This window comes from Macrosteles quadrilineatus, unplaced genomic scaffold (assembly GCF_028750875.1).
Source record: "Macrosteles quadrilineatus isolate MER2022 unplaced genomic scaffold, UCM_ALF_1.0 Scaffold_8__2_contigs__length_117827958, whole genome shotgun sequence".
NCBI classification, from domain to species: Eukaryota; Metazoa; Arthropoda; class Insecta; order Hemiptera; family Cicadellidae; genus Macrosteles; species Macrosteles quadrilineatus.
This window is the reverse complement of record NW_026542601.1, coordinates 44576363-44588841: the sequence shown is the minus strand read 5'-3', so window position 1 is coordinate 44588841 and position 12479 is coordinate 44576363. Positions and strand designations below refer to the sequence as shown.

At 32.7% G+C, this 12479-nt stretch overlaps 1 protein-coding gene across 2 annotated transcripts in view; it reads right to left on the bottom strand.

Moving 5' to 3' along the window:
- Nucleotides 1–12479, bottom strand: part of LOC128999868 (uncharacterized) — a 148197-nt gene that overhangs the window by 118210 nt on the left and 17508 nt on the right. For both annotated transcript variants that reach the window (XM_054426599.1, XM_054426600.1), the window contains exon 2: nt 846–896. The gene's annotated coding sequence lies outside the window, so the exon portion shown is untranslated. The remainder of the gene's footprint in view (nt 1–845; nt 897–12479) is intronic.

Sequence of the window (12479 nt, the reverse complement as noted above, 5' to 3'; positions counted from 1 at the left end):
GAGGTGTGTTTTTTTTATTGCAATGTTGATAACTTAGCAAGAAATGAACAAAATTTCCAAATTCGGTTGAAATATATCCATAAACAAGGAAACGACAACAGTTTATTTGTTCTCCATAAGAATAACATGGAAATTTGAAATATCAAAATTTTTAAAATTATCTCCGTAACCGTTGGGCATACAACAACGCTTCAATATAGGCCTACAAAATTATTTTTTTTTCTCTTTACAAAATGGTTTGGAGAGAAATAATGAAATGTTGTGTTTCTATGGTCAAAAATGGGAAAAAATCAATTTTTACCCCATAAAAACCCGTTCCCATAGTCCGATTATGCTGGTTCGCTAACTCGTTCGAATAAACGTAGGTTTACGCGTTTTTACGAAATTTCATCAAAAACGGATCATTTTTGCTCGAGTTATCGGGCTAACGGACACACATATGAACTTACACATATACATATGAACTTGAACGGTTCATATCCCCCGGAGGTTTTTGGTCTCTGGGGACATCAAAACGAAAAAGTAAATCGGTCCAGGGTCTTACCATAAGACCTACGGTAATAGCTTATTCCCTATATGGGAAATTCGCTGAAAATAGATTATAGGCCTACAAAAATAATATATTACACATTATGAACATTTATACATATACAGATACACATTTATGAATTATTATTTTTATAAATATTATTGAGTATCCTTAACGTAATAATAAGAAAGAACGGCGGGTTTTGGCTGCTTAAGAAAAAGAAGAAAAGCGTTTCTGTAAATGGTTTCCATGATGAAGATTATAACTATAACTTTAATGGAAAAGTTGATATCAAAAATGTATAGTTAGAACTTACCTATTTCAACTGAAAATACAAAACGAGGAAGACATCTTCGTGATCGGATACCTGTAAAAATTGAGTTTCGTTAATTTGATACATCGACATTTTGGATAAGGCCCCTCGCCCACTATACGATTTCGGTCGTACGACACTGTGTCGGAACGACAACATTTCAACAGTGAACCATTGGATCTTATGAGAGCTCGCCCACTGTACGATAATCTCACGACTACGATAAACTGTCGTGAAACAGTCGTCCACTGCCACTGTGATACACGACTGTCGTACGACTGTCTAACTCGCAGTGGCGTGTATGTTCAAATGGGCGCTCGCCCACTATACGATTTTTATCGTATGTCGTGCGTTCTCCCCAAGTTAGTTCGCGCTGAGCCTTCTCGCTGTTCACTTCGCATGACTTTCGCTAATTTAAGTTTTGTCATTTAAAATAGTGTTTTCGTCTTTTGAAATAGTTTTTTGCATAATTTTGATCGTGGGTATATTTTTTACAATTAATTCATACTTGTTTATTATAATATTTGATAGGCTATATCGCTTAGTTTTTGTCTTTTTTAGCCAACATTTTGCGTGATTTTGATCTTGTCTGCATTCCTGACAGTTCGTTCATATTTTTCTTTATACTATTTTAATGTACTGTATTACTTATAAGTAAATATTAAAAAAAATAATAAAACAATGCGACTTAATTTAATTATTTAACTATGTAATTAATTTAATTATTTAATTATTCCTTAATTTTTTTTTATAACAATTGTTATTAATTGTATTGTGTTAAATAGTTTGTCTAAAATTTTAATAATTTTTAAACAAATAGTATTAATATTTAAAAACAATACAAAACATGTTCGAACATACAAACCTTTTACCAAAACTATCCCAAAACCTATGAAAGTAATATAACAAACATCAGTAAAGTTAAAAACTTGTTAAATGGTACGGACTCGTATAATTTTAAAATATCTTTAAATAGGAACATTAACTTAACATTAACTTAACATTAACCTACATTAACTTAAGAAATAATCAACACATAAAAAAATAATTACTTTTTTATTGATGTAGCCCCACATTGACCACTTCCAACAAAACGTATCAAATATATAATATAATCTTACTAACCACAACGTAATAGCTAGACTTTCTTTAGAAGTGATGCAGTTCCTCAGTTTAGTATTTTGGTAAGCAATTGTACCTTTTATTTTCTGGTGTAATTCATCAAAGTACGCAGCAGACATTCTGAAGTAGTTGAAAAACTTGTTATCATCACGCCGAAGTTCATCAAAAAGAGTTTGAAATGATCCTGTGTGTTCCCTACTTTAATTCATAGGGTGAATCCAATACTTCCGCTTAATCCTACGATACTTAATTCTACGCCATAGCAGCCACATAGCAACGACAAGTAACGGATCCATTGTTTAAATAAAAAACCATTCTTAAGATATTGCGCAACACACACTCACTCCTCCATGGCTACCGAGCAACTGGTCATTAATCCGACAAAGTGTCGTATAGTGGGCGAGGACCACACATACGATAAGAATATCGTACGACACAGTGTCGTACGACTGAAATCGTATAGTGGGCGAGAGGCCTAAGGGTAATCAATGATAACCTTAGGAGTTACGATAGGTTACTCCCACCGCTTGCCCATGCTAGGTGTTCGTAATTAATCGGATTGTTGATAATTATTTTTTTTTACACATAACACAAATATCTGATTGGAACACATGGTGTATTGATGGAAATCCAAGATTTATTTTCCTTCCTATGTTTTCCATATTATTTTCATATTAAGTCATGGGAACACCATAAATGCTATAATAGTCCACAATAAGCTGTCATTTTGGGTTTGCAATAATAATAAGTTTGCGTTGAAAAATATGGCGCCATTTCAAAGCAGAAAAAGCTGATCGTTCAGTTTGACTAGGTTTGTTTTCAATATAAAATAGTTTAAAACTTTAACATTGCAAAGGAATTTCTACTTGACGGTAGTGCGTTAAGAGTTAAAACTTTTTTTCTATAATCAGTGGCAAGACAGTACCCATTTACTTTCCAACCACTGATTGATTTGTATATACTTCATACAACATGCAGTGGCACAAATTAAAAGTTTAAGATTCTCTATTTTGTAGCTTGTTTCATCCTACCTACTATTAAAAGTCATCAGTGTTGATAAGCTAACTTGCAACGCAGACAAAACTAATTAAAAGTACATAATGCCAACAAAACAAAACCTACATCGATGAACAAAACCAATCAGCTATGTAATTGATCTATATAAATTGGAGAAAATTGAGGAAAGCTCCGGGGTCAACATGGGGTCATGTTAAGGTTATGGGGAGCACGCACTCGAGAGTGAAAGGGAGGTTAAGGGGTGGGGGGGGGGGGATTGGGGGGGGGATTCGGAGAGAATGTAACACGCACACTGTCAATTGGCATATGTCCTTGTAAAGGTGATTACAATTAATTAGCTTTTTACATATTTGATTAGCTGTTGAAACTTGTTTGCTTCTAATCTCTTCAGTTGGATATAGTTACAATAATTTAACTTTTTTACGTTTTTTATTAGCTGTATCTAAAATTAGTTTGCTCATAGATTTATATGTTAATCCGTAAAAGCTACGTAGCAATCATGGTGTCAGTCAAAGAAAGTATTTGACATCTTAAGGGGAACAAATACAACATTGTCAGGTTAAGGGAATTTAAGGGAGGTTATCGTGTCCTCAAAGAGTGGTTAAGTGAACAATATTCTCAGGTTAGATTTAAGAATATATCCATGTGGCCCTAACTTTGCCTGGGTGAATAAAGATTTTTATTTTATTTTTTCATTTCAATTTAAATACTTTTTAAACCAATAATATGCTTATCTAAGCCCTTTCGTCCAAAAAGTTGTCCATTGTAGGCTATACAATAGTGCAAATTGAAACTATTCAATAAATTGAACAGAACCCTAAAAGCGAAGAAAATATATTATGACCTTATGATCCACCACCCTTGAAAATTTGTAAACCACTTAAGCTTAACGTTTAAAGCGTGACAGTTTGCTCGTCATAAGCGCAGTTAATCAATCTTCACACACCCATTAATGATTGCTATCTCAACTCAAGTCAACCAACCAAAACAAAGTCAGTACGACAGAAACTGCTCAATACTCTCATTTCACTAAAAGCACGTAAACACTAGCTCAACAATATATTGCCGATTACTTAGAACAATCGATTGATATATCGAACCATTACGGTTGTGAGGTCGACAGTTAAGACCATATATCTAGACCAAGGACAAATCGTATTGTCGTTCTAAACCGCCCGACTTAGTATTTATTACGAACTAATGCTTTTGGGAAAACAAAACAGCTCGAGATGTTGTTTGTGATCTGAATCAAATGGATTCAACTCCTGTCGTACAATAGTATAAACTTTTTCATTGAGATTTATGGATTTATAATTTAAAAAAGAAATTGTCTAAGCCTATTCAATAAATACTTTTGTTCATAGTTTCATTAAGATATTTCGTTAAATGTATAGTTGCATTTTGTAGCGTCAGGTACGACCATGTAGATTTAAATCCAATAGTTTACTCTAGTTCCAAACCGTATTTGACCGTGCAAGTAGTCTATCATTTTATCGCGGAAAATCTGCAAACGAAACTAATTTCAATTTGATATCCTGGACTTAAGTACAAACAAGTCCGAGAGGAAATTTATCCTTGCTTTCAAGCATGGGGAACTGTTAAACGAAACTAAATTCCTTGTGGTTATTTTAACTTGTTTTATTTTAAAAGTATTGTACAGCAATTAATATTTCCTTAAGAGTTTAACATGTTGCGTAACGTACTACACTTTCAAAATCTTAAAAAAATTAGGGTATAATCTAAATTTAATATCGTAGAGAATACCAACATAAGCTTTAGTTGGACGTGTTGTCTTATGAACATCACAAAATATCATAAGAACATAAAAAAATACCCCCGCCACAGCAATCCTGCACACTATGCGAATTTCCATTCACCTGATTGGATTATCAATTAAATCTATTTAATTAATTTAGCCTTCATTATGTTTAACAGTTATCTAGGATTGTTGCAACAGGGTGTGCAATAGTAGAATATCAATAGCTTAGTATAAAATAAATAAATTTGCCAAGTTTGATCAAGATATACCCATAAACAAGCAAACTACAACATTTACAAAATTCTGCATAAGAATAGCATGGGAATTTTAAATTTACAGTTTTTTTAATTTTCTCCGTTACCGTTAACTGTACAAAAGCACTTTTATATACTAAATTATTTGTTTTTTAAGCTCTTTAAAAGGGTCTAGAGAAAAATTGGGAAATTTTGTGTTTTGAGGGTCAAAAATTAGAAATCCCAATTTTTACTCCATAAATCCCCTTAATTTCACATGGTCCGATCATGCTGGTTCGCGAACTCATTCAAGTTTCACCCGCCCTACACTTTCAAGCCAAATTTTATCAAAATCGGACAAAAATGACTCTTCAAGTTATCGCGTTGACGTATATACAGGGTTAGTAAAAAGTGTGGAGACCCCCTGTTATTTTTTTAACGGCCCATACTAGAAAAACTAAACTCGGCACACCTTTATGAAATGTTATGAAGTACTTTTTGGGCATAACCGTCACTTGATGTACATCCCCAAAATGGGGGATTTTGGGGAAAACTCAAAAATTTCAAATACGAAGACCCATCGAGTGACCCCTCATTTTGAAAGTCCTGGTAAAAGAAAACCAACAACGCAAACTAGAGGTCTTTATCTCAATCCAGTAAAAAATGGTAGCCAATTGAAATTCTCAGAAGTTCAATTTAACTTACAGCTTTCCAAGTCTGGAGACCTTCTGTAAATTTTGTAGCGGCTCACACTAGGAAAACTAAACTCTACACACCTTTTTGGCATGTTATGAAGTACTTTTTAAGCCTAATAGGCACTTGCTTACCAAACCCAAAATGGGGGATTTTGGGGAAAACTCAAAAATTTCAAATACGAAGACCCATCGAGTGACCCCTCATTTTGAAGGTCCTGGTAATCGAAAACTAACAACGCAAACTAGAGGTTTCTATCTCAATCCAGTAAAAAATGGAAGCTGATTGAAATCTTTAGAAATTGGAAATAACTTGCAATTTTATATTCAACTAGCTGTAACCCGCGGGATTTGTTCCGTTTAACTTCTTAATTTTCAAGATGATCTCGTTCGCATGGCTCAATCACGTCCTGGTTGAAGTTCGTTCGCTACGCTCACTCACCTTTAGGTTGGAGCTCATTCGCTACTCTCACTTATCTTTTGGTTGCAAATTAGCTGTTGTCATAAATGTAAAAGAAATAATAGTGCTGCACCCTGTTGGTAATCCTTGTAACTTTAATGCTATTGAACATCATAGAACAGAACCAACTTGTTTAATTGAAACAGCTGTTAAGATTCAATAATTCCATTTCTCATAAGGTTAACATGGGAAACTCCAGAGCCACTGGGGCGGAGCCGATTGGGCGGATCACGAAATTGATGGTGTATAAACCTATTCCATGAAATTCTACACGTATGTACCAAGTTTCGTGGCAATCGGTTCAGCGGTGTCTGAGTTTATCACTGCCAAACAAATATATATATATATATATATATATATATATATATATATATATATATATATATATATATATATATATATATACAATCATCTTCTTTTATACTTATTTTATATTCAATTAGCTGCCATATTTTACTGTGTTAAGATAGAGACCTATAGTTTGCGTTGTTACTTTTCTTTTATTATAACCTTCAAAATGAGGGGTCACTCGATGGGGCTTATCATTTAAATTTTTTTAGTTTCCCCCAAAATCTCCCATTTTGGGGATGAACGCCAAGTGGAGGTTATGCCCAAAAAGTACTTCATAACATGCCATAATGGTGTGCCGAGTTTAGTTTTTCTAGTATGGGCCGTTAAAAAAATAACAGGGGGTCTCCACACTTTTTACTAACCCTGTATATATGACATCAAAATGAAAAAGTATATTGGTCATGGGCCCAGGTCTTACCGTGCCACCTACGGTAATAGCTACTTACCTATAGGGAAATTCGATAAAAGGTAATAAACCTTTTGACTTAAGCACAATCTGTGAACGACTCATTGAACTATGTTATTGTTTAACCTTCTAACAATTTCACTCGATAACGCTGAACATATTTTAGCCAAACTTACCAAGGTTGTTTCGACAAATGTTTGGAAGGCTTAGGACGCAACAATTTCAATTTTTGATAATGTCTATATAATTTAAAAGTAACTAAAAGTTTTTAAATTTTAACATTGGCCTTATGGGTTGCGATGATGGTTACAAAATAACGACACAAATGTAAACAAATAAAAAAAATCTTAGCAGATAGCATAGGCCTTTGTTTAAAATCATGCCAATATACGATCGAAACACAATACAAAGGATGAAAGGATAAACATTCGTATTACGACCACTGATCAAATAATACACAGAAAGTATTACACGCCATTTGGAAACCACCGTATTTTACAGATATTATTTATGTGATCTAAATTAGGTTATAACTAATAATATAGTTATCTTATGTGATTGGGAATTAAAACAACTACAAGAATCAGCAGTTGTAAATAACTAGGTTTTATCAAATCAATATATTTATCTAAATAGGCTATAATGAATATGCGGGCTTATTATTTACTTTAAACAATGCAAGTAAAGTTCTTATCCTATTGTGAAAATTATTTTGGAAACGTTTGAGTGTGTCAATGTTGACTAAATATAATCACGATGTGTTTAATAGCAAATATATAATATTGATCTTATGTAAATGAGAGCTAAACAATTTTAATAAGCTGTTTTAACTAATAAAGCATATTTTTCATTAAATGTTTGTATAAGTTGGCCATTAACAACGAAACACGCAGTCTACCACTGAGTTTAAACAGCGCATCGAAACACATTGTAAAATTTGAAATATTTTTGATGATATTATCGTGTTGTATAATAGTGTGCTTTAATACTACACTAAACTACTACAGTATAATGTAACGGAGTTTAGTTTCTAAATAATCTCCAACGATGGTAAGCCTCATCGATTAACACAATATGTTCCAATGAATAACACACTAAACAGAGACGTCTAAACTAATATATTCCATAATAATAATTTGCTAGAAAATCTTGTCAAAACAAAATCTAACGTAAATCATGTTCTTCATTTTATACAAATAACATTACAATACTATATTACTTGATTTCAATATACTGTAACATCACCAATTGTAACTCGTATTGATGTAAACAAAATTGTATCATGGCCATATGTTTTGATGTACTGTAAACGAATGAAAACTTGAAAAGGTTCAGATGATTGACTACAGAATTCGGCACAAACTCTGAAATTTTAAAGCCTATAGGACGAAAGGCGTTCATGGGATATCATTCAACCCCGCTCATACCCTACGGAGGATAAAAGTTTTAAATAATACCCAATATGCCTATACAAATACATATTTTGATCAAATTTGGAAAATGTTTTTATTTCTTACTAACTATTGACAGTTTCCAAAAAAGAAACAGTTTTACCCTCCCTGATGCAGCAAACCTAAGTACTTGTTAAACTAATTCTATTTAAATCGGGAATAAATGTTATATTTTTAAGTAGACATTTCAGTGTATATCCAATCAGTCAAATGGAAATTCGCTTAGTCTGCAGGTTTGCTGCGGCGGGGGTATTTTATCTTTTATCATTATTTATTAACAACAAATATATTTACCCGTGATTTTAGGGATAGGTGCCCAAAAATATCGTATGTATTTTTTTAGTGTGAAAATTATTTACATGGCTACAAACGATCATCTAATATAAGTTATACAATTTTAATATACAATATTATCTTTGATTGCCAATCAACTGTTAGAAAAAATAAAATTAATATATGCTTGAAGCGTACACAGAGGAAAAATAAACTTATCAAATAAAAAAATTTTGTTTTATTTTGTAGCTGTAAAAACCAATCCGTTAAAACATAGTATGATAGTCTTAACACGAACATTCTTAAACCCTCCAGGCAAAACCTTAAGGGGCATTAAGTTCAGAGATAAGTACTTAAACAATCTAAGTTTAATAATTTATACTGCATTTTATTCATTATTATTTTAATGACCAACATTAAGCCATGATTAAGGAACTCGACAACCAGAGATCAATCAAAAATAGTTACTTTTTACCTGTGTATGTAGTTTCAAAATCTTATTTAGAGTTTTTGGCTAGAGGACCGTAGCCGCAATTATTGCTGATTTTTAGTTATGCATACAAATATAACTTAAATAACCACTTTTTACACATTTAGACGTAGTCTTCCCTTATAACACGAGAAATTTCAACACTGCATTACCCCATTATCTATATAAATAAAATTAGAGTTTTGTCTGTACTTTGCTCAGAATTATATACTTTTAGGTTATTTTAACGTTTTATACATTGAAGAAGCAGAAACGAGTCTTATCTCTATTTCTGTCTGTCTGTCTGTCTGCCTTTCCCTTTGTCTGTAACACTCAAGATGGCATTTTACGCAATCTTCTCCGTGAAAACCAGAGTACCTATCAAGATCCAAGTCATTTTAATGTATTCACTGGATTGGCGAGAGTGTCTTTAGTGATTTAAATATAGCCTCACTACTTTGTAAATGAAATTACGGACGTTCAAAAATGCAGTTTTGTGCGATTTTTTCAAATTTTCGTTCAATTTTTATCACATAATCGTCTATGAAATAACGACAAGCTGTTCGGATCAAGATTATTTTTTCTAGCTGTCAATGATATGTTTACAAATGTTGTTTACAATTACCGCAACCATTTCAAATCACGTTTTGAAAGCAAATCCCAACCAAGTGAGATTAAAAACGTTTTTCTTACATAACGGATTTAATTAATTGCAAATGCAATAATACAGTCTAATAGTGTAACCGTAAATGAAATTAAATAACTAGACATCGTCCAAATCGGAACCAGAAATTCTTTGAGTATAAAATGTTTCTTGAGTTTTGACAACCAGAAAGAAGACCTTGAATCAGTGTTGTATAGGGCTGGACACTGAAATGATCGTCGCCAATAGCTTACAAAAAAGGTTTCCACTCCTTCAATGGCGGTTGTGTAAAGTGTAAAGTAAAAAATCACAACTGCAGTGGGTGATTGTAACAGAGGTTTAACAGAGGAAGTGCTAAACTCGCTTTTCCAATGTGTCACTTTCTGTTTCTACTCACCGTGTGATGCAATCGCTGGACCATACAGCCAATAGGCCCATAGCTCATATCTTGGGTACGTAAGCCTACATATTTATTCATAACAACCTTTTTGACGACGATCCTTGATACCGGTACTTTTCTATAGAATACATGGCCTACCTACTTAAGAAATATAATTACAAATGACCAAAACCCCAACATTGTGTGATTTTCGTCACATTTCCTTCTAATGTTAATAGATATACTAATCATTGTTAGAGAATGCGTAATCTATTAAATAGCAAAAAGTTGTTTGGGTAAGGTTGTTTTTTTTTTAAACTGACACCGATAAGTTTACGCTATAACTTTTTACGAGAAAATCCAAAAGCAAGAGATCAATAACCTCGGGACTAGATATTAATGTATTTAATTGGTCGGATGTACTATAGTTCTTAGGTAGGTTCTAACGTAGGTACTGGTTCTTTTCCTTAGAACCGTTGGTAGCTGCTAGAATAATTTTTACGTAGGTACCAACACATCACTGTAGTTTACAAATTAGCTATCGTTGGTGTTGCACCTTATTTATTAGAGCCGTCCGTATTCAATTTAAGTGATGTCTTAACTCTGTATAAGTTTTGCTTTTTCTGTCTGGATTCCAAATCTTAGCTTACCCGGTATGCTAAGAAAATGATAACCTATTTGAGTAAAACATTTGTTGGGCAAACCATCATGAATTGTTTACGCCTTTATATTGTTTATGTATCAATAGTTCGTGGCCTTTTTTGGATTGTTGTGTGTATGTCTGTTGGTAACGCATTAATGTCCTTATTTCTCAGTGTTTCACGGAATGGACAAGAGCACCTTTGATACTGAAAATGTCAACCGGAATAAAGTGTTAAATGGTGAGGTTGAGGTAGTACTTTAAATACGTTTAAGTTAACCGATGTGGAAAGTAACTTTCAATTATAGGCCTACTTTAGGGCTACGCTTCATGGATCTATAAAACATTTTTTAGTTTAATCATTGGACATATGGACCATAACGATCCGGGTGACATTTAATTGCGAAGCATTTATTTTGGCTTGAACTGTCAGATACTGTATTTGCGAAGGTTTAAATGTAAACATTGACTTATGTGTTATTACAGATTAAACTATAAAGCAAACTAGTAAAACAGTCAGATTCGGCGGTAATCATCGTAATGGTTGACTCGTTATAGTTGAATAAACCAGCGACACGCAACCCTGCCATGCAACTACTGGGTTTTAATTTTTTCATAAAACACAACATTTTATTTGTAATATTGTGTCGGTATTAATTACTAAACAAAAAGAATAGTAAATTAGAGACAGTTTTTCGCACAACATGTTTAAAAGAATAAAATCAATAATATTTTGATTAATGAGGGAACGCGCGCACAAATTGCCCATTTAAATAGGGTCAAAGTTTGTTTGACAGAAATATACCCCTGTTTGGTTGCATCAATTTACGTTGATATATGGTATTTTTTTTATTTTTATAACAGTTTTGTGCACAGCACGTTAGTAAGTAAGTACTACAACGGCACTACGGAGTTGTGTAGTATACATTAGATAAGTAGTATGTAGTATGTAGTATGTAGATGTAGATAAATAGTATACAGATAAGTATTATTTTGGTTTTCTAATACGGAATAATACCTCGTATACAGGGTGTTCAAAACAGATGGGGACATAATATAAGTAGTGAATCCTTGGGTCAAAATAAAGAGAACATCAAGAATAACATTTTTACCAAAATTGCTTCCTCAACCATATATCCACTATTTTGTATTTTTTACATAATCATTTTTGTCTTGGAACGTGTTCAACCGATCTTTATGAAACTTGGTATGTAAGCCTATGTTAAGGTAAAATAGAACCATGATAGAAAAAATATCTTGATTCGACTTAAAATTTACGGTTTGCACCATTTTACAACTAAGTCGTAATATTTCAGCTATTTCTTATTCGATCTTTGAACTTGGTATTGTTTGATAGGGAATTAAAAATCCTTTATTAAAGTGTCCTAGACATCTTTTCATAAAATAATCAGCCACTTTTTGTAATTTACGTTTAAAACACTAAAATGGCCGCCATTTTAAAATTTTAGGTTGAATCAAGGTGGATCTTTTTCTAACATGAGCGTATCCTACCTTAACATACATACTCGTACCAAGTTTCAAAAAGATTGATTGAAAACATTTTAGTTTTAATTTGTTTTATGTCTAAAATACAAAGTGGCGGATATTTGGTTAACGAAGCGATTTTGGGAAAACGTTAATCTTGATTTTATCTTTATTTTTACCCAAGGAATAACTAAGTAAATTATGTCCCAACCTTTAAAAAACAAAAACACCCTGTATAGTTTATGATTTTTTTTAAC